We start from the raw sequence: 23,258 nt of genomic DNA, 5'->3' as shown, positions 1-23,258 counted from the left end.
AATTCTTATATGGTAAAAGTCCCCTTGGATCACATGAAAAAACTTTACTACTGGTAGCATAGAGGTGGAGAGTCTTGGAATTGTCTGAGGAAGCAGCAGTCTCCAACCAATCTACCATAAGCAGAGTTCACAGACAGGTGTGCAAGAAAAGGACGTCATCCTCTCATGTTCTAGAGAAACATTTTAAAGGCAGAATATCTGGACAATTTAAGAAGGATTATATAAGGTCTTTTTTCCTCATCTGTAAACTGGAAGTAGCAATAATACTTGTTCCATAAAGTTTTTGGAAGATTACATGAGATAATATAACCAAAAATTTGGTTTATGGTTAATATATTGTTATTGTTAAATTAGTGCTAATGATTATTATTATAATTATTTAGATAGCTTTCCCCCACTTTCCCAAGCACCTTTCTTGAGTCTGGTACATCTTGGGTTTAGGATAACTAAAGAAGCCCTTAGTTAATGCAGCTTAAGGAAAAGGTGAGGACAGACAGACACTCTGTTGACATTAGGGCAAGCAAGAGATAATTATAATAGCTAACATTCATTGAGCACTTATTTTCTGCCAGGCACTGTAGCAGGATGTGAATTCTGAAAGTGTAAAATACCGGGCTATATTTTAGATAATCTACCTTGAGGTAATCCATAGTGGGTCCTTATGTCCTGACCCTCCCTCCATTCCTGATGTGAAACTCCTAGGATTCATCTAACAGTGGAATACAATGTAACTGAATGGCTGGAAACCTAATGGATACTCAAGGTAGGAGGGAAGACTGTCAGTTTAAGATAAAGGTTGAAGCAAGGAGAAGAGGCCAAAAATGGAGGAAGAGAGACAAGAGGTAGGGCCCAGGGTAGAGCACTGGCTCTTCTGATTAAGAGTAGGCAGCCAAAATGGGTACCCTGACTAGGATTACAATGATAGAAGTAGTTTCATATTTTGTGCACTTTATAAATGCTCTGGCCAAGGGACAGAATGGTAATTGAAATCCAGCCCACTGCTCAGCTTACCAACTCTGGATAGTCCTGACAAAAGAAAACAAGAAAGAATATCCAGTACTTTAAGAATGCAAAGAGATGACAAATCTGAGAGGCATTTTGAAAATGTGATCAGATGTGTTTGGTTGATCTCTGAAGAATAAAGTCTGGAATCTTAGAGGTCATAGAGGAAGTGTATACATGGAGATGATAACCAAGTTTGTGCAGTTGGATTAGTTTTCCTTCAAGTGAGTTTAGGTCAGGAAGAGAAAAGACTCCGGGAGGGATCTGGGAGTAATGACTAATACAATGATATGTGGAGAAAGAGACAATGAAAGAAACTCGGAAGTGGAGAAGTAGGAGGCAAATCATGAGAGGAATGAATGCTGTAAAAACCTGGGATACCTATTTGAGTTAGGTGGAAAAAAAATACTATTTTGGTAGTCTAGTACACAAACCACAAATAATGACTGGGAAAACATCAGATTTTATACTTAGAAGATCTTTGTTGAACTAAGAGGAAGTAATTTGGGTCACATGGTAGGGGACAGAAGTCTTTCACCAGGAGTTTGGAAGGGATAAGGAGACAGCAAAGGTCTGTTGGTAAGGAAATTGGAGAGTGGGGAAATAATATGAGTGATTGCTGGGTGTGGGGAATTTTATTTTTAGGAATAAAATAAAGAGGAAGGGAGAGGCAGAGAAATATAAAAATTGAAGTTGAAAGTTGGAAAGGTGTAACTGATAGAGCCAGACATTGGAGACCACAGAAAGCGGTAGCATCAAGGGCCCAAATGGAGAATAAGCCTTAAAAGAGACATTTCCCTCTTTCAAAATCAAAATATTCAAGAAAGGAGAGGCAGAGTATAGGTAAATTCTTATTTTTCATGGAACATTAAGTGAAGTGAGAAATAGCCTTCAGTTTCTCAACGGATGAGGAGGCAAGATAGGGAAGTGGGGAAGAGCAAAGAGAAGCAGACAAGAAAAAGGGTTGGAAAGATTTTTGGAGCAGCCATTATGGGGAATTGAAAGAGAAATCAACCAAGGAGAAATAACAGTACAGAGCCTTGTTCCTTGATGGATGCTTTACTGAGTACTACTTACCTCATGATGTAGAGTTGTATGGAGACAACGGGGAAAAACACAGTCTTTTCCAGGCAAATCTAGTTGCAGAGCCAATACACTAAAATAGCTACAAATAAGGAGGTATAAGATAAATCAAGTGAATGTATGCAGTAAATAGAAAATGAATTCAAAGATAACTATGGGAATATTTCTTGAAGGACATAGAACTTGAAGAGTACTTGGAACTTCATCAGACAAAGACAGGTGATGGTAAGGCAAGGTTAAATGGAGAACATTAAGTCTGATGTGGGTCATAAAGAAAACGTAGGACAATAACGTTTTTGGATATAGACATCTAGGTAGACATTGGATGTAGACATTACAGACACAGTACTTAATAGACCAAAAGTGTGTAAGCCCCAAACTAGCCCACTTTACCCAGGACGCAGTCTTCATGTACTTAAATCACATCTGGGTTCTAGGGAGTCTTGTGTGGCAGGCTGACAAGTTGAGGCTTTCCGCAGCAGACATGAGAAAGCCACTGGAAGTTTTTGAAGTTGGGAAAAATATAATTAAAGTCATGTTTTAGTAACATGATGGTAGCTGATGTGAAATACACATTGGAAAGCTATAGTAACAGTCTAGGCAAGAAGAACTCAAGACTGTTTTCTTCACTGTTTAAATTGCAGTGAGTACTCTAATTAATCAGGAGAATCCCTGGGTTTGCTTCATTTTCTTAGATTCATCAGTCTCCCCTTTCTTTTCCCCTATTTTTGGTGACTTTGATTTCTGGTTCTTTAATTCCTCCAAACTTTCAGTCTTCTTCTTAGTTCCTACTCTTTCCTTTTGGCCTTATTTAGTTTGTCTCCCACTGCTCTTTTTGTGTGAGCCCTGCAAAGTTCTGACTTGATTCAAAGAATATGACTGCACATTTCAGCTTTACCATGGAAGATTCCAATAAACTGATGCTATTCAGTTCCTGAGTCATTCCTGAGTCATTCAGTTCCTAATTTTACTGCCATATTCCATAGTATTTGCTAAGGTTTAATGGTTACTAATGTTTTACGTCATTTTATTATATAAATTCCGTAAAGTATTTCTGCCTTTTTTTTTTCTTGGTATTATAACTGACAGATGAGCATGTTAAACTTAGTGTGGTTGTATTTGTGAGTAGAAGGTAAGGATAGCAGTAGCTCTAGTAACCCTGCAGATTTCTTATCATTTTAGTAATTTTCACTCAATTTTATTCAAATTGAAAATCTTTAAAGTCAGAATATCATATATATTAACTTGATCTTGATGCTCTCCTTAAAATACTGAATATTGCTGTTGGTTCCTATCTGGATACATTGTTTTTCTACTTAATAAATTACCAGTTTCTGCCTTCTCTTCCAGTGACTTAGTATCTAAAACATGGTGAGCATTTAAGTATATGAGGTGAAAATATATAAAAGGTGGAAAATGAATGGAAAGAAGTCTTGAGCCTGAAATATGGATGTATCTCCACACACACAGTGTGTTGCCTATGCCGTTTGAATCCCTAATAATCTTCCTTTAAAGGCAGAATTATAGTAATTTTTAAGTATCTCAAAATTATTTTCAAGTTACTTAAGGCTTTAGGAAAGTAGAAATTTTGAGTGATTAATGCTTGACACAAATTATCCTGAGGGCAATAAGAAAGCATCAAGTACATAAGATTGACTTTTCAATTAAGGGATATTTTGGAAATGATTTAGCCCTGCACTTCTGCTTGGACACTTCTACGTGAAAACTTTTTTATTCAGTGAAAGAGGACGATCAAACTTAGTTTTATCTTGAGAGCTCAGGAAAGGTTAAAAAGTGGATAGAAAATGTCTTCATTGTGGAAAATGAATCCCCATTTTGAAATTCAACTGAAATAAGCGTTTTTTTAAATTTTGTATGGAAAATTTATCTGATTTCATGATTAACTTGATTATTTGACTTATTTTGTAAACAAAGTATAGTGTTTCTTAAAGCCTATAAAAACCACTTTTTCCAACCATGAAAGATTGAGTGAAAACAAAGGGAGTGTACAAAAATGGGAGGGGGTCACAGATCTGTATCTGCATGGAGGAAGAGGGCAGTACTTTTGGGGAGTGCAATTTACATGAGCATCTGGGTCTTTTGTCATGTTTTGGATGGATGACCTGAGTCTGATATATTGGTGAATAGCATTAACAAAGGTCTGGTTGTCAAAGACTAGAAAGAAAAATGCAATTAGCCACAGCAATGAGGTGATGTCTGTGTTTGGGGGAAAAACCGACACCTAACTGGCAATAGAAAACACCGAAATGATAGCATCAGTAAAAGGCCAGATTTTGTGTGAGTGTGCGTGTGTGTGTGTGTGTGTGTGCTATATTGTATAATGATCTTAACTCAGTAGGATATGACCAAAATGACATTTTTTGGTAATGTTTGGTTTCTGTGGTGAAAGTGAATGTGTACCTGTTACTAAAGAAACGACACGGTAGACTCAATGAATTTTTAACTCATAACACACTAATTTCACCAACCTGATACTCACAATATTGTTTGTTTCTGTTTAAAGAAAATTAGAAATAAATAAAAGTGCACTGGAGTCCAAAAGAAGTTTGCTCTTTTTTGGGTCTAATTTTTTTTTCTTTATAAACCATGCCATCCATAGTAGAGAAGCATATCTAATCTCCCAATTAGGTCAGGCCCCAGGATAATCAATCTCTTTAACAGCAGATGCCTTGTTTTAGCAAATGAATGCTTGGTTTCAAAAGCAGTTTTGTGTTGAGAGAGGAGTGCAGTTGGCATGGGTGATTAGAACTCTTTTAAACCCTATAAAAAGCTTCTGTAGATTGTTTTATGCCCACACTTTGTGAACTGAAGTAAATGCTGTATATATCCATCTTAAAATGAACATGGTGGGGACTTTATACAGCCTGTGAGAACATCTACATGCATATAAATGGCATTATTTGAAGTCCAACATTTTTATGTCCATTTGGATTAAACTGTGATTTTGATAACATCTAAAACAAGTGAATGTTTTTAGTAAGTGCTCTTCATATTAATTAAATATGCTCCTTAATGACAATAATTTAATTATTAAGTTAGCATTTTTTAAGCTGAAAATACAATGGCAAGTTAACATGATTCTTATTTTATTGTTTACATTAGTCTGTAACTGCCTTTCTTCATGTCTGATGCCTCTTTGGTTCATATACGTATCATGTGTAAATGAGCAATGTGCAAGACAACTTTGAAATCAAGAAGAAATCATTTAAATTTTTTTTTTTTACGTTTATTTATTTTTGAGACAGAGAGAGACAGAGCATGAACAGGGGAGGGACAGAGAGAGAGGGAGACACAGAATCTGAAATAGGCTCCAGGCTCTGAGCAGTCAGCACAGAGCCCGACATGGGGCTCGAACTCACAGACTGTGAGATCATGACCTGAGCCAAAGTCGGATGCTTAACCGACCAAGCCACCCAGGTGCCCCAAGAAGAAATCATTTAAAATTAAAGTTTATAAACTTTGTATTCAGTTAAAACTTTGTATTCAGTTAAAACTCAAAAAATTGAGTTTATTTTGCTCAAAACAACTCATTTAATCTAAGATATATTGAAATACAATGATACTTTTTACTATGGTATAACCAAAAAATCTCTTCAGTAAATTATTTCAGATAATTGTTCTTCAAAATCTGATTACTGGAACTCATCAGTAATGCCTGAACATGATACATAAAATAATTCAGAAGTCCACTTGAGTATTTATTTCCTTTTTTAGGAGCGCAGTCCTTGGGTTGAAACATTTGCCAGGTAGTTAAGAAAAAAGCATTCACCTGCACATTTTTGGATGTTATCATTTCAACTTTAGTGTATAATGGTCAGTTCTACCAGTTTTTCTCCTTCTTAGAAATTGTTTCAATCATGCTTAATCTGTGGAAAGTTAATATTTTCTATAGTGAAGGTGGATAAGACATCTGAGGAAAAATTAAAAGCAGATGGTCTTTAATTTAAGAAACATTTGATACTAATTACTTCCTACCTTTCACATGACTTAAATGTTGGTGAATGTATAGGGTTACATTACTTTTTTAAGTAAGATTTTAAAGCTAAATTTGGTAGATAAGGTAGAGATCCAGTGAGACAAGATTTTTAAAATAGAAGCATTCTTTTTTTTAATATATGCATTCTTAATAAACCAAATACAAGAATAGTACTGTGACAATTCACTTGTGCTTATTCTAACTTGTAATAGCATTTAAATATGATTAGAATGGCTTCTGTATATTAAGATCCCTAAAGTTTTTTTTTTTAATGTTTATGTATTTTTGAGACAGAGCATGAGTGGGGGTGGGCCAGAGGAAGAGGGAGACACAGAATCTGAAACAGGCTCCAGGCTCTGAGCTGTCAGCACAGAACTTGATGCAGGGCTCGAACCCACGAACTGTAAGATCATGACCTGAGCCGAAGTTGGATGCTTAGCTGACTGAGCCACCCAGGCGCCCCTAATTGGAAAGTAGTTTAATGTCCAGATATGTTACTCAGCTACATTTTAGTTTTAAAACTTAATTTTATTATTGTAGCATTTAAGGCAGTTTACATTTGATTTAGTGGAATTAACACTTAACTTTATATGATAGCTTTCTTACTCAACCCCCCGTGATTTTCAGAATCCAGAGATTTCCAAGCTGAAATTTTTTATCATAGAACTCTTGTAGCTAAGTTTACACATGGATTATTTCTTCCTTAGACATACACACACATTCACATGCACACACAAACACTATAATACGAAAAACGTGTCTGAAAGAAAAGATACTAAAATGTTAACACTGTCTTTGGGTGATGGATAAATTCTTTTTTTTATGGAATTGGCTTACATTTTTAATGATTTTTTTTATAATTTGGAAGAAATATAGCTATTTTCAGTTTCAAACAACATATACTTTACAATCCCAGCGTAGGTAATGTGTAGTTTGACAATGATTTTTCCCTGTCCTCTGAAATCTCTGTAAAGGCAAATACCTGCAAGGACAAATCCTCTGTCCTTTCCTTGGCACTACTAATTTGGCCATGCTGTTGAAGTAAACCACTCACTGAAAGTTACAGTTTCATCCTAAACTGTGAGAAGTATGTTGTGTTTAAAGCATCCCAAGAATGATCCCAAGTAACGAATAATAACCATGTATTTATCCAGGATCTCAGCACAACTTTGTAGTCTCAAAAATTATTGAAGACTCTCAAAGGCCTTTTCTTTATATTACATCTATGGTTATTACATTAGATGTTAAATCTGAGAAATTAATTCATTTAAAAATAACGATGAATAACCATTATATATTAACATAAGTAATATAGTTTTTCCAATACAAAACAAGATCTGTTGAGGACAGCACAATTTTCTATTAAAAAATTGTTTTTAATGTTTATTTTTGAGAGAGAGAGAGAGGCAGAGAGCAGGAGACACAGAATCAGAAGCAGACTCCATGCTGTGAGCTGTCAGCATAGGGCCCAATGCAGGGCTCAGACACACAAACTGCGAGATCATGACCTGAGCTGACGTCAGATGCTTAACTGACTGAACCACCCAGGTGCCCCACAGTTTTCCATTTTTGTAAACACCTTTTGTATATGGCATAGCAGAAGACTGCTGGATTCTTTTATTTGCTTCTGCATTCAATTTGTTACAATGTGCTATTTTGGTTGAAGTATATGAGGAAAACTCAGCTTCCTACAAATGTATAGTTAGGAAAGGGAGGAACATTTTAATAACCTTTGCAGATAATTGTTGATATTCTTCTTTAATATTACACCAAATCTCAACAAGTAGTAGTCTGTTGAACATCACATGCAATGTGAAATCTGAAACTCCATCAACAAACTTTTAATATGTTTCTCAAGAAAGTTTCTAAAAGGAGTCTAACTTTGCTTTTAAGAAATAAATTATAATATTGCAATACTAAGAACACAATCTTCAGCACATTCTGAGGGTAATGGTATAATTTGCATCAAAGTTGTTTTCTGAGAAGTACTGCTCCAATTTCTGAACCTGATTTCTTAATTTTTAGGTAAATCAACTTTTAGTACTTTTACTGCATGCATGAGGTGTTAAAGCCTTTGCTTTTCAAATTTTGTGAGATAACTTTATGAATTAAACAGATAGGAACTGCATGGGAATATCAGTGTTTGATCAATGGTTGTTGTCATGGCACTCTACGTTCCTAGATTTCTGTCCTCACAGTAAGTATAAAAGAAAGTAATTTCCAGGGCACCTAGACAGCTGAGTCAGTCAAGCGTCTGACTTCGGCTCAGGTCATGATCTCACGGCTCGTGGGTTCCAGCCCTGCATTGGGCTCTGTGCTTACAACTCAGAGCCCAGATCCTGCTTCAGATTCTGTATCCCTCTCTGTCTGCCCCTCCCCTACTCTCTCTCTCAAAAATGAACAAACATAAAAAAAAAAAAAAAGTAAATTTCCAAGCAAAGCCTTTGCTTTAGCCCTAAGAACCAAAATATTGATTTCCAAATGAAAATATCTTTTTCAGTGGTAAATTTTTATGCAGAAATCAAAGCCAAAATACACATTTCCTTTTATGGCACTCGTATAATATGTCACATATTATTAAAAAATAATTTTGAATGTTCCCACACATTGCTTTTCATGATGTGTCTTTTCCTTGTAAACAGTGGTGCAAAATGTCTTAACAATGAATGAATTATAAAAATTCTTTAATATTGCTTTTCTTTCAAAATGGAGGTCTAGTTGTTTGCACTAGGAAATGTATATATGTTTTCATGTTCTTTTTTTTTTTTTAATGATGAAAACAATGATGTCACTCTTTGCTTGCAAGCCCAATAGCAGTACCAGAGGATTCCTGCACATGTGGGTATCAAATATATTCAAGATCCCAGGAAACCATCCTTTATCTTTCTGACTCTCCCCAAATAGATAAGGTTCCCCTATTGTGCACACTCATTTCTACAGCCTTGGATTTCCATACATTGCACTCATTGCAGTTGGTAATTATTTATTTATACAGTCAAGTTGATTAATAGCCATTTCTTTTACTACACTGTAAGATCTAAGAAGGAAGAGTTTGAGGCTTTTCTATTTTATGCCCAGGACCTTGCACAGTGTTGGCACCTGTTAAGAATTCTGTTAACAGTTGCTGATTACATGACTAAATGAATACTGTTGAACATTTGATGCACTTTAGATTCTCCAGAATATTTTCCTGCACCTTTTATATTTTGAGATTCTCCATCCTTCTTAATTGGGTTTTGTGACAAATCTTAGTTGTTTCTTTCTCATCTCTTTGACTCTTCCTTTCTTGTCTTCTTTCATGGCTCTTTCCCCCTTATGCATATATTTCATTATTTTATTAATTTTTAATGTTTTTATTTAAATTCCAGTCAGTTAACATACAGTGAATTGTTAGTTTCAGGTGCACGATACAGTGATTCCACACTTCCATACATCACCCAGTGCTCCTCACAGCAAGTGCATTCCTTAATCCCCAACACCTATTTCACCCATCCCCCACCCACCTCCCCTCTGGTAACCATCAGTTTGTTCTCTAGAGTTAAGAGTCTGTTTCTTGGTTTCCATGGCCTTTTGTTCTAATTTCTAGTTCCTTAAGGCCAGCAGGAAATTGTGTCTTGTCTTTTACTATTTTTCTCTTTTTACACACTTTCTCTCAATTAGCCATAACCTCTGTGATTTCCATAGCTAAATTTCCAATCCCAGTCTCTCCCTTAGACTATGGTTCTGCATTTTCCAGGTATTCTCTGTACATTTCCAATCAGATGGCTATCTTTATGAAGCCCATAGGTCTATGGCATCTTCCAAACTGACCCCTTGTGCTTGCTCTTTATATCATGGAAGCACTGCTCTTCCAACTTTTGTTCTGCCTCCATCCTTGCTGTCACTGAGTCTTATCAGGTCTCTCACTCAGGATGCAGGTTTTCATCCCAATTACCATCACTCTAGCTCACACCTTGGCTGTTTTATGTCTGCTGTGTTGTGATGGCCTTTCCACTCCTTCCACAATCTGGTTTTCTTGTCTTCAATATATCATGCACACTAGTACAGGAGTAGTCTTTCTAAATCACACAATTCTTAAAAACTTTCAGTCTAATGGGGCACCTGAGTGGCTCAGTCGGTTAAGTGTCTGACTTCGACTCAGGTCATGATCTCACGGTTTGTGAGTTTGAGCCCCACATCGGGCTCCCTGCTGCCAGCATAGAGCCCACGTCAGATCTTCTGTCCCCCTCTCTCTGCCATTCCTCATTCTTTCTCTCTCAAAATAAATAAGTAAACTTACACACACACACACACACACACACACACACACACACACACAAAGCCTTTTAGTCTGACACTGTAAGTAGTCATAATTATCATCAAAGAACTCTCCATAACTTCTTCTGTTTTGCTTACCTTCATCATTTACTTGCTGTGTAGGCAACAGAACCCTCTGGGATTCATTTGCATCTGCTGCTAGAGACCCTTTGACTGGAGTGGACCATGTGAAAAGATGCAGTTTTTCTCTCTAGAAAGGGCTTCCTCCACCCCCCCACATTCTGCAACTGTATGGTGCTCATCCCAAGAACAGTGACTATATACTTGAGGGTCCCAGAGCTGGTGACACACATCTCAGAAGCAGACAAGGCCCAGCAAGCAGCCACAGGTTAAGGCCATGCCACACATCTGCTGTTGGACCTTAAAATGCAAGCTTGAATTGTGTCTTGACTCAAAGACACAATAAAAGCTGCAAATATTATTACATCCAACAATGCCTAAAAATATCTAATCCCTGCCTCAGCCACACCTGCAAGTTCAGCCAGCACTGTCGAAAGAATCTCAAGTTACTTGCCCGACTCCATGTCTCACCCAGGATCCAAAGCTCACTTAGCTCAATACACTAAATCCCAGCCCTGATCAAAACACTGATTTCCGGTGTAATTTTGCCCCCTCCCTCATCCATCTCTTACTTAATTCTCAAGGTTTCCTGCCCATTTACCAAGGTGTTGGGGTTTACTGGATCAATAAGTACTACTCCTTTGTCCTTACCCTAAGTCTGGAACCAATCCAGAGACAGATGCAGGATTTTGAAAGAAGAAAATAATCACTTAATATATCACTTTTATTAAAGAGAAAGCTGAATTTTAGAATCAGAGTATTCCAGCATAGGCATTTTAAATTGACTCTTAGGCTCTGGATTCCATATGTTCATTGAGAAGTATTTCTACCTTTCTTAACCCCAAAATGTAATTTATTCTTCTCATAGTATAAGCCTTCCCTAATTGTTATTTATTCATTCATAAATTGTTATTTATTCATTAAACTACTTCTACCTGGGTAAAATAACAATTTGGATTTCTTATAATCTATGCCAAACAGGTATATGCACCTCTAATTTAGACAGGCACAAGCTCCTTCTTATGGCAGAAAACTGTCTATCACAGAAAGTTGACCCCAATGTATACTTTCCAAGGTCAGGTCGCCTCTGAGAGAGGAGCGGTCTATATTGAACCAATAAATTCATTCTCCTAAAATTTTCAATCGGGTAAGTCACTCTTCATCTGGTTGGAACAACAGTCAGGTTCCTACAATGGATAAATTTCCACATGCAACCTAAACCCAGATAAATGGAGCTCTCCTCCCGATAGATATATTCTCTATCAGTATGTGAGAGGTAATTTCAGCAACCTTCCCCCAATCTTAACTCTGGGATAATCAGCATAAAGGTAACTAATTCAGTAGATTGAGCAGACCTCAGAGGAAGGTACCAGGAACACATCTAGTCTCATCCCTGAAAAGAAATGACAGTTGATGATATTCTATATATATATATAACCTACCAGTCAGTGGAAAAGTTCAAATTTATGTAACAGAAGGTTTAGTTAGAAAGGTCAAAGCAAATTTCCTGCCACTTGACTCTCATTTGTTTTCTCCAGTTTGAATTCCAGAAAAAGAAATGGGAATAACGAGTTAGCATTCTTCATGCCACTAAGGAATCTTCCTTCCAAATTATGTGGAAGGTAGGTATAACTTGGAGAAAATGTTCTTATTTTATGAGACATTGACATATCTATCTTATATTTATCATTTTCTTTAGAGATAATTTAAAAATTGTTTAAGAATGTTTGAAAATCATGACAAAAAGAAGAACCATTGGTTATACTTGGAAAGAAATATTACAATTTAAAATATAATGTGGTCCATAACAAGATGTATTAATTTACATTTTTAAATAACTGATTGTGGCATTTGAAGTGATTGTAATATAATAGGTAAAGAGAAAATTATATTATTGTAAATATAATTCAGTCTATTAGGAGCAAGAAATTAATATCATAAAATTCCAAAATTAATTGTTTATATCAGATATATACAATTCCTTTTCCCCATTTTTAAAAATCTAATAGATTGTTAATCTAATAGTCTAATTTATTGGAATTTCATTTTACTTCCTTTTGTCAGTTTATTATAACTCTGCTATTTATTTTTGGGGTTATTTCAGAGTATATATTATACATCTGTAACCTCTCACAGTCTACCTCTAAGTGATATTCTAATACCTCACGTATAGAATAAGAACTTTGGATATTGTGTCCTTCCATTACTTCCCTGTCTGTCTTTGTGATATTGCTGTCATACATTTTACTTATACATAATGTTATTAAGCCCCTAATACATTGTTGTCATTTTTTACTTTGAGTAGTTGATTGTATTTTTAAAGTATTAAGTAATAATTTAAAAAACTTGAAATGAGAGTGACCTGGGCAAAATCCTGAAAGGGGAATAAAGCTTGATATTATTCAATGTACAGTGTGATTAATACAGTGATGTGGGATTGTGTCACAAAATGAGATCTCAGATATAGGCAGGAACCAAATTGTTATGGACCTGTGGGTTTTGGTTAAAAAGTGTGACCTTTTATTCTGTTTCTGATGATAAATAAAGGATTTCTGTTTTTAAAAGATCATTTGGGGTACCTGGATGTGGCTCAGTCAGTTAACGGTCTGATTCTTGACTTCGACTCTGGTCATGATCCCACGGTTGTGGGATCGAGGCTCAGTCTCCACGCTCAGTGAGGAGCTGATTCATTCTCTCTCTCTCTCTCTCTCTCTCTCTCTCCCTCCCTCCCTCCCTCCCTCCCTTTCTCCCTCTGTTCCCCCTGCCCCCCACTTGCACACGTGTGCACCTCTCTAAAAAAATAAAAAAAATAATAAGAAAAGATCATTTAGGCTGCTGCATAAAAGAGATCATAGAAAGCAGAAGCAGAAGCTCATGGACTATTGAGGTAGTTCATAAGATGGTGTTATTACACTAGGGTGGAGATGAAGTGAAGTAGATGAACTTGGGGTATATTTTGGAGACAGAACTCAAATTTTGATATTAGACTGAAGTTAGAATTCTGCATCTTGTCATATGACTTTGGAAATTTTTTTAAAAAAGTTTTCTTATATTTATTCTCACCTGCAGAATGGGGATTATAGGAAGTTTAAAACAATGCATAAAATGTAAGATTTATACCACGATGTCTGGCATATAGTAGGTACTCAGTATGTAGTAGCTGTCATTCGTATCATGTCGTCGTAGTCCATAACTGATTTTCCTGTGTCCCGTGCTCTCTTCACACAAACATATCTCCACAGGGCCACTGGAACTATATTTTTATAAGTTACAGATGATAGCAATCCTTTGCTTAAGACGCCCCTGCAGTCCTTCTGATTACTATAAACTTCGTGGCACATACCAACGACATTATTTGTCTTTGCATCCTCATTTCTCACACCATTCTTCCCCCAGTTACTCTTGGCTCCAGAGCAGTGCTTCTCAAATTTTCATGTGGCTACAGCTTTCCAGGGCATCTTGTTAAAATGCAGACCCTGATTCTGGAGATCTGGGTGAGGCTTGAGGTTCAGCATTTCTAATAAGCTCCCAGGGATGCTTTTCTGCTGGTCTCTGGACCACACTTTGAGAATCATAGCAATAGAGTACATAACGTTCCTGCAAGCTTATTTTGGGTTTCTGTAATTTTGGCTTTTCTCGTCAGTCTGATCTTACTGTCTCCAGAGTGACCTTTCCTTATTTCTCAGCTTCATGAAATCATTCTCATCTTTCAAGGACGATGTAGCTCAAAGGTCACTTCCTCTATGAAATTTTCTTCAAACACCCATTACATTCACCACTACAGCTTCCCAACTGTTTGCTTTCCCCTTCTCCATAGTATTTTGTAAATAGCTTTTATCACAGCATGTATTATTTTGCACTGCAGCTGATATTAGATTGTCGTCTTCGTTGTTGGACAGAGCTCTTTGAGGTCAAGCGCTGTGACTCTGTTTCTCAATAAGTTGCACAGCTCCTTGAACAAAGGGCACCTGCTCACTAGCTATTTCTGGAATAAATTAAACTGTGATGTGTACTTCTGAAAAGTGGTGAATCGCTCTGTATAGCAAATATTATTCCAAGTAAATAAAAAAGTTGTTGTTTTAGCTCAAACTACTGATCTTACATTTCTTTATGTAAAATAATCCTACCCTTCTTAGATTTTCTTCACTGTTGTAGCTGGTCATCCAAAGCAATTATATATCCATAATCTGTATCTATTAATTCTTAACAGAGCAATCTATCTTTTCCGGGTTGGAAAGCCTCAGACTTTTTCTTAGCTAATGTCAAGCTAAAAATTTATAAATATTATATGCACTATGACTAATAATTTCATGATTTATTTTAACTGTGCTACCGGAGGGTAACATTTTTGCCTGAAGCTGGTAAGGAATGAGAAAAAGAATGGGAATATAACTGCCTTTTTAACATTTAAATAAAATAAAGAAAGAGTAGGAATGCTATATTTATCTTTTAATATTGATAACCAAATCCCCCCCAAAAGTTCATTTCAAACTTTAACAAAAATTCTATTTACCTTATGGAAAAATTTAGAAATCACAGTGGATGAAAAGTGTCTTCTGGGCATGCAGGGCAGTGTAATTACTTCCATTTCTCAAGAATTCTTTAGGCTTTATGAAATTTTCTCAGAGAGAAATCAGGTTTGTCTTCTGCTCCCTGACACACCCTCACCCCACCAGTTCCCAACCAGGGAAAAATCTCTTTGAAGTCAATTAGATCTCCTTGCTTACATAGTAACATAAAATGGGAACAATTCCTAAAATGGCAAAGCTACAGATAATGTAGAGCTCTCAGCAGATTGGACAGAGGAATTGTGTTTTCCATATGCCCAGCCCTTGGTGTTGCTGATTTCAGTTAAGTAGACTTTCAAATTTTAATTTACATAACATTAACACTTTTCCCTGAGAATCGACAGTTTTATGGAGACATTTCCTTGTCTGTTCTCATGAAATTAAAAAAAAAAAAAATCCACAGGGCATTCATTAACACTTCTAAAAGTGACAGGCTGTGTCTTTATGCCATTTTCATTTGCACTGCTTCTGATCTTGCCATCACTAATTAAAAAAGGGAATTTAGGGTAATGTAAACAATGCTTTTTGGCCATACTAACAGCTATTTCTTGTCTGATAAAGGAGAAAAGTCTATAAGGCCTCTTGGATAAAGGATAAGGATATTTTCTTTATGACTTGGTTCTCAAGAGGCCTTGTAGTCTATGGTGTTTGAGATCACACCCTTGGGAAACTTTCTTTTAAGTGTAGCTTCTATTACCTGCCATTCTGTGGTTGCCTCAGACCAGGAGGATACCCTTAAGTCAATCACTTTGGAGGGAAGGTAGGATTTAAATTGGGTCTTGAAATAGGATTATAATGTTATTATTTGTATATTTATTTACTTATTTATTTATTTTTGAGAGAGAAGGTACAAGTTAAGTGAGGGCGAGAGAGAGAGAGAAGCAGGGCTCACCCAAAGTGGGGCTTGAGCTCAGCCCATGCAGGGCTCAAGCTCAGGAACTGTGAGACCATGACCTGAGCTGGAGTCAGATGCTTATAACCAACTGAACCTCCCACCGCTTCTGAATATAATTTTAATGTAAGAAGGGGAGGTGGTTGGTTATGCTTGCTTAAGAAAGAATTGTCAGCTGAAACCTCAAAGATACAGAGAAGGCAGTAATATTTCAGGAGCAGCTCAATGATCAGCTTTGTTAGATAGTGATAGATAATTGAAAAAAGAAGCTTGAGACCAGATTGTTGAGAGACTTCAATTTGGAGCAAGTTGTTTGGACTTTATTCAGTATGTATTGAGGCTAATAAAGAGTTCTTTTAAATGGCAGGATAATAGCCGTATTAAATTTGGATGGGCATAGGTATGACATATCCTGGGACAGCAGTGAGGCAAGGAGGAAAATGCAGGAGAAGCAGCTTTGGCAAGCTGACCCCCATGTATTGTCTGGTCCATGGAAGCATACAAGTTCCATCAGTAAATGGAAAATTGTATGGATTTTATGTATTATATATGGAGAATTAGTGCGGTTTGGAGAGGTGAGGTTCAAAGCCCATGGCCAAGAAAGAATTCTTGAGACGTCTTCAGTGCAAAAAGGAGGTTTCATTAAAGCATAGGGGACATGACCTGTGGGCAGAAAGAGCGCGCACTGGGGTTGTGACTGGTGACTGATTATGTACTTTCAGGTTGGGAGTGGGTTAGGGATAGTGTAAGTCTCTAAGGAATTTGGAAACAAGGGGAAACTTGAGGGGCTAGCTGTTGTTAAGATAAGGTCATTTATTACTGTAGTAAAACCTTAGTCATGAGTCCCTTCAGATGTTTATTAGTGGGCAATATGTTTGTAGGATGATTGCTAACATGTACCTTGAGGAGGTAGAGATAAAGGAAATTTCCAAAGGGATTTTCATATGCTAAAGAAGACTCACAGGATCCTGGGGGGTCTGGTTAGGATTGCCTTTTGGGGCATCTGGGTGGCTCAGTGGGTTGAGCATCCGACTTCAGCTCAGGCTCAGGTCATGATCTCACAGTCTGTGAGTTTGAGCCCCACCTCAGGCTTGCTGCTCTCAGAGCATAGCCCGCTTGGGATCTTCTGTCCCCCTCTCTCCCTGTCCCTTCCTCACTCATGCTTCTTTTCAAAAATAAATTTAAAAAAATTGCCCTTTGCCCTTAGCAAAGTGCCAACATGGAGGCAGCTGAGCTCTCAAAGGAAAATCAGTCTGCCTGCCTCAAGGGTTTGTCAAGGGGCTGCCAGTTGTAAGGAAATTTAATTTTTTTTCGTCTGCCTTTGTTTCCTACATCAGAGTAGCAATAAAGAATATTAAATAGCAATTTTTGGAAGTCAGGAAAATCAGAGTGCATGCCTCCACATCTTCCCATATCCTCTGCCAGAGGCGGACAAGTTCAGAGTGTAGTAATCAGGTAAAGAAGAGGGCTTATCATAATTGAGGCAAAGGACTAAGGAACCCTTGTGACTTGCTGAAGTTCAAAATAGCATCCCAATTCTACAGTTTGTGTAGGAGTGGTGTGAAATAGGGTAAACGTGGGGCTGGAATTCTAGGCCAGTTAATCTGACAGAAAGTAGAGAGGGAGATAGAGCCAGACACTCAGTCTAATGGATTAGGCCAACAGGATCTGGCTACCTGATCACCACAGGCTTATTACTCATCCGTTCATTGGACCCTAGGTTTGGTTGGTGAAGGAGGTGATAGGTCAAGGAAATCCAGCTGTCAGTGCTAGATTATTAGATCTGGAGAGGCCAATCTGATAGTGGTATTGAGGTTTCAAACTGCTATGGAGCAGTCTAGTCAGACTGGTTAGAAAAAAAAAAAAAAGAGAGGAGACACATATTGTAAATGTCAGGAATAAGAGAAGTGACATCACTACAGATTATACAGATATTTAAAAGGATAATAGGGAAGAAGACATATAAATGGACAACAGGTAATGAAAAGGTGCTCAACATCATTAATAATGAGGAAAATGTGAACCAAAACCACAGTGACCTCACACTTGTTACAGTGGTTGTTATCAAAAAGACAGGAAATAACAAATGCTAGCAAGGATGTGGCAAAAAGGGAACCCTCAGGCATTGTTGGTGGGAATGTAAATTGGTGAAACCATTTTGGAGAATAGTGTGGAAGTTCCTCAAAATATTGAAAATAGAACTGCCATATGATCCAGCAGTTCTAATCTCTGGGTATATATCCAAAAGAGATGAAAACACCAACTTGAAAAGATATATGCACCCCTGTGTTCATTGTAGCATTATGGAATATATGGAAACTTCCTAAGTGTCTATGGAAGGATGAATAAAGAAGATGTAGTGTATATGTCTCTATATGTATGTGCACATATATATATATATATATATATATACTACATAATGCTATATATATATGTGTGTGTGTGTGTGTATATATATATATATATATATACACATATATATATATATATATATATAGCATTATGTAGTACTATACATTATGTAGTAATGGAATATTACTCAACCATAAAAAATAATGAAATCTTGTCATTTGCAACAACATAGATGGACCATGAAGGCATTATGCTAAGTGAAATAAGACTGGCAGAGAAAGACATACACTGTATGATTTAATTTATATGAGGAATCTAAAAAGCAAAACAAAAACCCCCCTAAACTAAATCCATAAATATAGAGAAAAGATTGGTGGTTGCCAGATGTTGGGGGGGGGTGGAATAGTTGGAAGTGGTTAAAAGGTATAAACTAGTTATATATAAGCCCTGGGGATGTAATGTATAGCATGGTGACTGTAGTTAATAATACTATACTGTTTATTTGAAAGTTGCTGAGAGTAAATCTTAAAAGTTCTCATCACAAGAGAAAAATTGTACCTAGGTATGGTGATAAACGTTAATTAAGCTTATTGTGGTGGTCATTCATATGCATGAATATATGCATATATTAAATCATTATGTTGTAAACCTAAAACTAATACAGTGTTATGTCATTTTTATCTCAATAAAGAAAGATAATAGAGGAATATTATGTATAATTTCATGTTAATAATTAAGATAACTTAATTGATGTAGAAAAATTTCTTGAAAGACATAAACTATCAAAGAAAATTTTAAAAAATCAATTACAGCAATATAAAGAAGTGATACTATGTCATGACCAAGATAAACCCAGGAATGCAAGGTTAGTTTAACATTTGAAAATCTCTCAATGTAATAACCAAAGATAAGCTCAATATATGCAGAAAAACATTTGACAAAATCCAATGTCCAATCTTTCAGAAAGCTAGGAATAAAAGAGAACTTCCTTAACCTGCTAAAGAATTATTAAAAAACTTATAATTAAAATTATATTCCATGATGAAAGACTGGGTATTTTCTTCTCTAAGATCAGGAAAAAGTGAAGGTTGTCTGCTTTCACCACTTACATTCAATATTGTAGGTTCTAGACAGCACAATAAAGGGAGAAAAAAACCCTCCTCAAATCCAGAGGCCTGCAGAATGAGAAGAAAGAGGTAAAATTGTCTTTATTGACAAATGGCAAGATTGTCTCCATAGAAGATCCAATTGAATCTACAAAAACTTATTCAAACTAATAAGTGGATTTTGCAAACTTATACGACACAAAATCAATACACAAAAAATCAATTATAAAATGGCCTCTACCAGTACAGTTTTGCTAAATTGAATTGTTTTAGGATTAGTTGAAAGTCAGGTACCTCCCTATTTGTATATATCACTTTTTCATGGATACCAAGCTGTTAACATCCATATAGAGACTAAAATCTACTTTGTTTTCTGTCTTGAGTTTATTGCTTGTCCTCTAAAACAGCAGTGATTGAAGTTATACCTATGAAGGACTCTTCAGTTCTTCAACTTTGTTGCATTTATTCTATTCTTCTTTTGTTCTACTTAATTCTTGCATTCCAGGCTATTTTATTGGCAAATATATTACCTCACAAAAATCAAAGACCTCATCTGATGTGGAGTTTCATAATTTCCTTCAATCTTTTGTCTTAACTTGCTTACTTCACTCAAATATTCTAAATAGCAATATTCCAGGATTTTTTATGTCAGATATTTAGATGAAGAATAGAATTGTAAGAAGTAAATAAAAATTTTATCTGCATTGCATAATTGTTACCTCTAGACCAATTCCCAGGGTCTGATTTGACACAGGTGGGCCTTAAAACGTTGGCTGATTTCCAAGACATCTCCTACACAAACATTGACAAAGCAACTGGTTTCAGTGTCATTTATGGTCCATACGAGTGATTATGCTTAACTGACATTAAGAATGTTCTTTTTCTGTATTTCCATCCAAATGGTCCATAAATAATGTGACACCCTATCCATGCATTTGAGTGAGAATAGCACTGATTTATTTGTCTGTGTTTTTTAGGATGAGAGAGAAGGTTTTTTTGAGGTTTTTTTGATGGAAACATTTCATATTGTGAAATGATAAAACATGATGGAAAACAATGAGTCAAAGATATGGGTAATTTAGAAGTGTATTTTTCTGAAAGAATAGAAATAAGAAAAGCAACATTTATACCAAGTAATTCATAAATCTACCTATTCTGAACTTTTTAATTTAGAAGTGTATTTTTCTGAAAGAATAGAAATAAGAAAAGCAACATTTATACCAAGTAATTCATAAATCTACCTATTCTGAACTTTTTAATTTATTTATTTATTTCAGAGAGAGAGAGAATGTGAGCCGAAGAGAGGGGCAGAGGGAGAGAGAGAGATAATCTCAAGCAGGCTCTACACAGTCAGTGTAGAGCCCAATGTGGGGCTTGACCCTGGGATCATGAGCGGAAATCAAGAGTCAGAGGTTCAACTGACTGAGCCACCCAGGAGCCCCAATATACCTATTCTAAAATAGTTTTTCACATTCTTCGACGCTGAGAAGAAACTAATGACAACCATTATTATATAGTAAAATGTTATGTAGTGAAGCAAAGGTGTCCCAAGTACTCCAGCTTTCTGATATCACCTACATTTATTTTTTTCTATATCCAAATGTAATAGATGAATTCCCATTTTAAGTATTGTGAGAGGCATACTGCCTTGCTCAATATCTCTACTGATTCTTGGTTTGGGTGGGATAATTTCTAGTCTGCTCTAAATTACTGCTCTTGTATATTTCTCAATTCCTATAATTTTCTTTAGATTCTGTCCTTTTTCTACTCTGCTTCTCTCTTAAGTGTAGGACTCAACCTTGGTTTTTAGTTTCCTCAAGCTATAGTACAACAAGGGTATATATGTAAGTGGCTTAGGTTTGATGGTTAATATAGGAGGATTAAAGACAGAAAGAATTAAAAAAGCAAATTAAATCAGGCCAGTAGTTTTTTTTTTAAGTTTATTTATTTTGAGAGAGCGAGTGTGCACACACAAGGAGGGGAGACAGAGAGATAAAGATAGAGAGAAAGACAGAGTATTGGGGGGAGGGGCAGAAAGAGAGGAAAAGAGAGAGAATCCAAGTAGACTCTGCACTGTCAGTGCAGAGCTCTACATGGGGCTCGAACTCACAAACCAGGAGATCATGACCTGAGCTGAAACCAAGAGTCAGAAGCTCAACCAACTGAGCCACCCAGGCACCCCCAGGGCATTAGTTCTTAAAAGTCCTCTGGCCGTGTTGACTACTAGAAATTTCTCCTTGGCCATCTTTCTTCTTTGTTGTCAGTTTTCTGAATTCCTTTTTTCTCCCTCTGTCAGATCCTTCTGTCATCTCTAGTAATTCAAGTAACTGGCCTCCATATCTCTATTATCTCTTTCCTATCAATGGAAAAAGTGCACAATTTTTTTCTAAATAAACAAAATCAAGATATTTTTTCCTCCACATTAGCTGTTTAGTACAAGAAAATACAGAACTCTTCTAGTAAGTAAAACAAGTAATAGAAATGTTTCATTATTTTTTTCATAGATTGAGATGTTGAACAATTTGTGGAGCACACCTCATACTGACTTGCTGGCTTGGTATCCAGTTGATTGGATGGATGTATGGTTGTCCTTGTTGACAACAGTGTCGTTCTAATTGATTTGGGTCCGTGCCCGGCAGTTATTATATACTTTGAATATCATCTCAGGCTAAATTATTTTCTTATTTGAACTAAAAGTACACATTAATGTAATTTTATTTTTAGTGTTTTGTAGTTATTATATGTGTTTTCAGTTGACCCATTTTAGGTTGCTTTTCTTTCATGCTTTTAACTAAAGTTTGATAAGACTTATGTTTCTTAAAGAAATAATAAACATATGCATGAAGAAAAATGCCTAGTAAAATGTATTGTTTGCTCTTTCCTTTTTTCCTAATCTTCCTTATTCAAAATCTAGTTGCAAATGATGTGATTTTTCCCAGTGGCAAATGGATCAGAGTCTAGCATTTAAAAACATTTTACATTGAAATTCTCAAAACCTTTTGCCATTTCTGTGTTTCCTACTTTATGAGATATTTGGTAAGTTAAAAAAAAATCTCAAAGCTGACCTGAGTAATTTTGAAATCTGAAAAACTAAAATTTCAGTGTACATAATATATTTAGGCATACTATTTGTTTAGATTCATCTTGTAGCTGATTTTCTCTGATTTAGGTATAAACTTACAAAAGTCAGCACCACAATGCCTTAATCATATGTATCATACTAGTCTGACTGCTAGGGTGTTTACTTCAAGAGTATTGCTTGACTCAGTGTTTGTAGTCTCAAAAATTTTGAATCTAATTTCCAGGAATCAGTCCATAACTTGAAATAAGAAGACAATATTTTCTCAAAACAAGCAAACAACCCCAACAAAAACACCATCTCTCCTAGATTTATTTATAACCTCTGAGAAGCAAGGATTTTTTTTTTTAATCCTGGGGCTATGGGAATAGGATGAGTTCAGTTCTGTGTAAATTTAATAGCTCCTAAGGTGTCAGTAAGTAGATGGTTTTGCTGTAGCTGGTAAAGATGCCAGTCAGTGCTGGCTCCTTTGTGGGGGCTGACATCACTACTACAGTAAAAGAAGCAGCAGGAAGGCCACTGTTTACTTTTTTAAAGTTCTAAATTAATCCTTTGAAGTGAAGTTAACACTTTTCAAATGTCAGATTTACAATTTAAGATGAACAGTGCAGAAATTCCAAGAGCCTACAAGTAATTAGAGCTGAATGGTAAGCACAGCATAATAGATAGAGTTGTCCAGTCACTATGTTGTACACCTGAAACTAATGTAACAGTGTGTCAACTCTGCTTCCCTGGAGTGGGAGGGCGGGGGTGCTTAGATCTGAAAAGCAAATTTCTTTAGTATATCTTAGTTCTTAAGATA

The 23,258-nt window shown here is 36.2% G+C and overlaps 1 long non-coding RNA gene across 1 annotated transcript in view; it reads left to right on the top strand.

Moving 5' to 3' along the window:
* Positions 1-23,258, top strand: part of LOC122237967 — a 51,053-nt gene that overhangs the window by 9,478 nt on the left and 18,317 nt on the right. The window contains exon 4 of the long non-coding RNA XR_006216807.1: positions 11,998-12,081. This is a non-coding gene — a long non-coding RNA (uncharacterized LOC122237967). The remainder of the gene's footprint in view (positions 1-11,997; positions 12,082-23,258) is intronic.

This window comes from Panthera tigris, chromosome B1 (assembly GCF_018350195.1).
Source record: "Panthera tigris isolate Pti1 chromosome B1, P.tigris_Pti1_mat1.1, whole genome shotgun sequence".
Lineage (NCBI taxonomy): Eukaryota > Metazoa > Chordata > Mammalia > Carnivora > Felidae > Panthera > Panthera tigris.
Note: the sequence above shows the minus strand (reverse complement) of the source record. Positions and strands in the feature narration are given on the sequence as shown.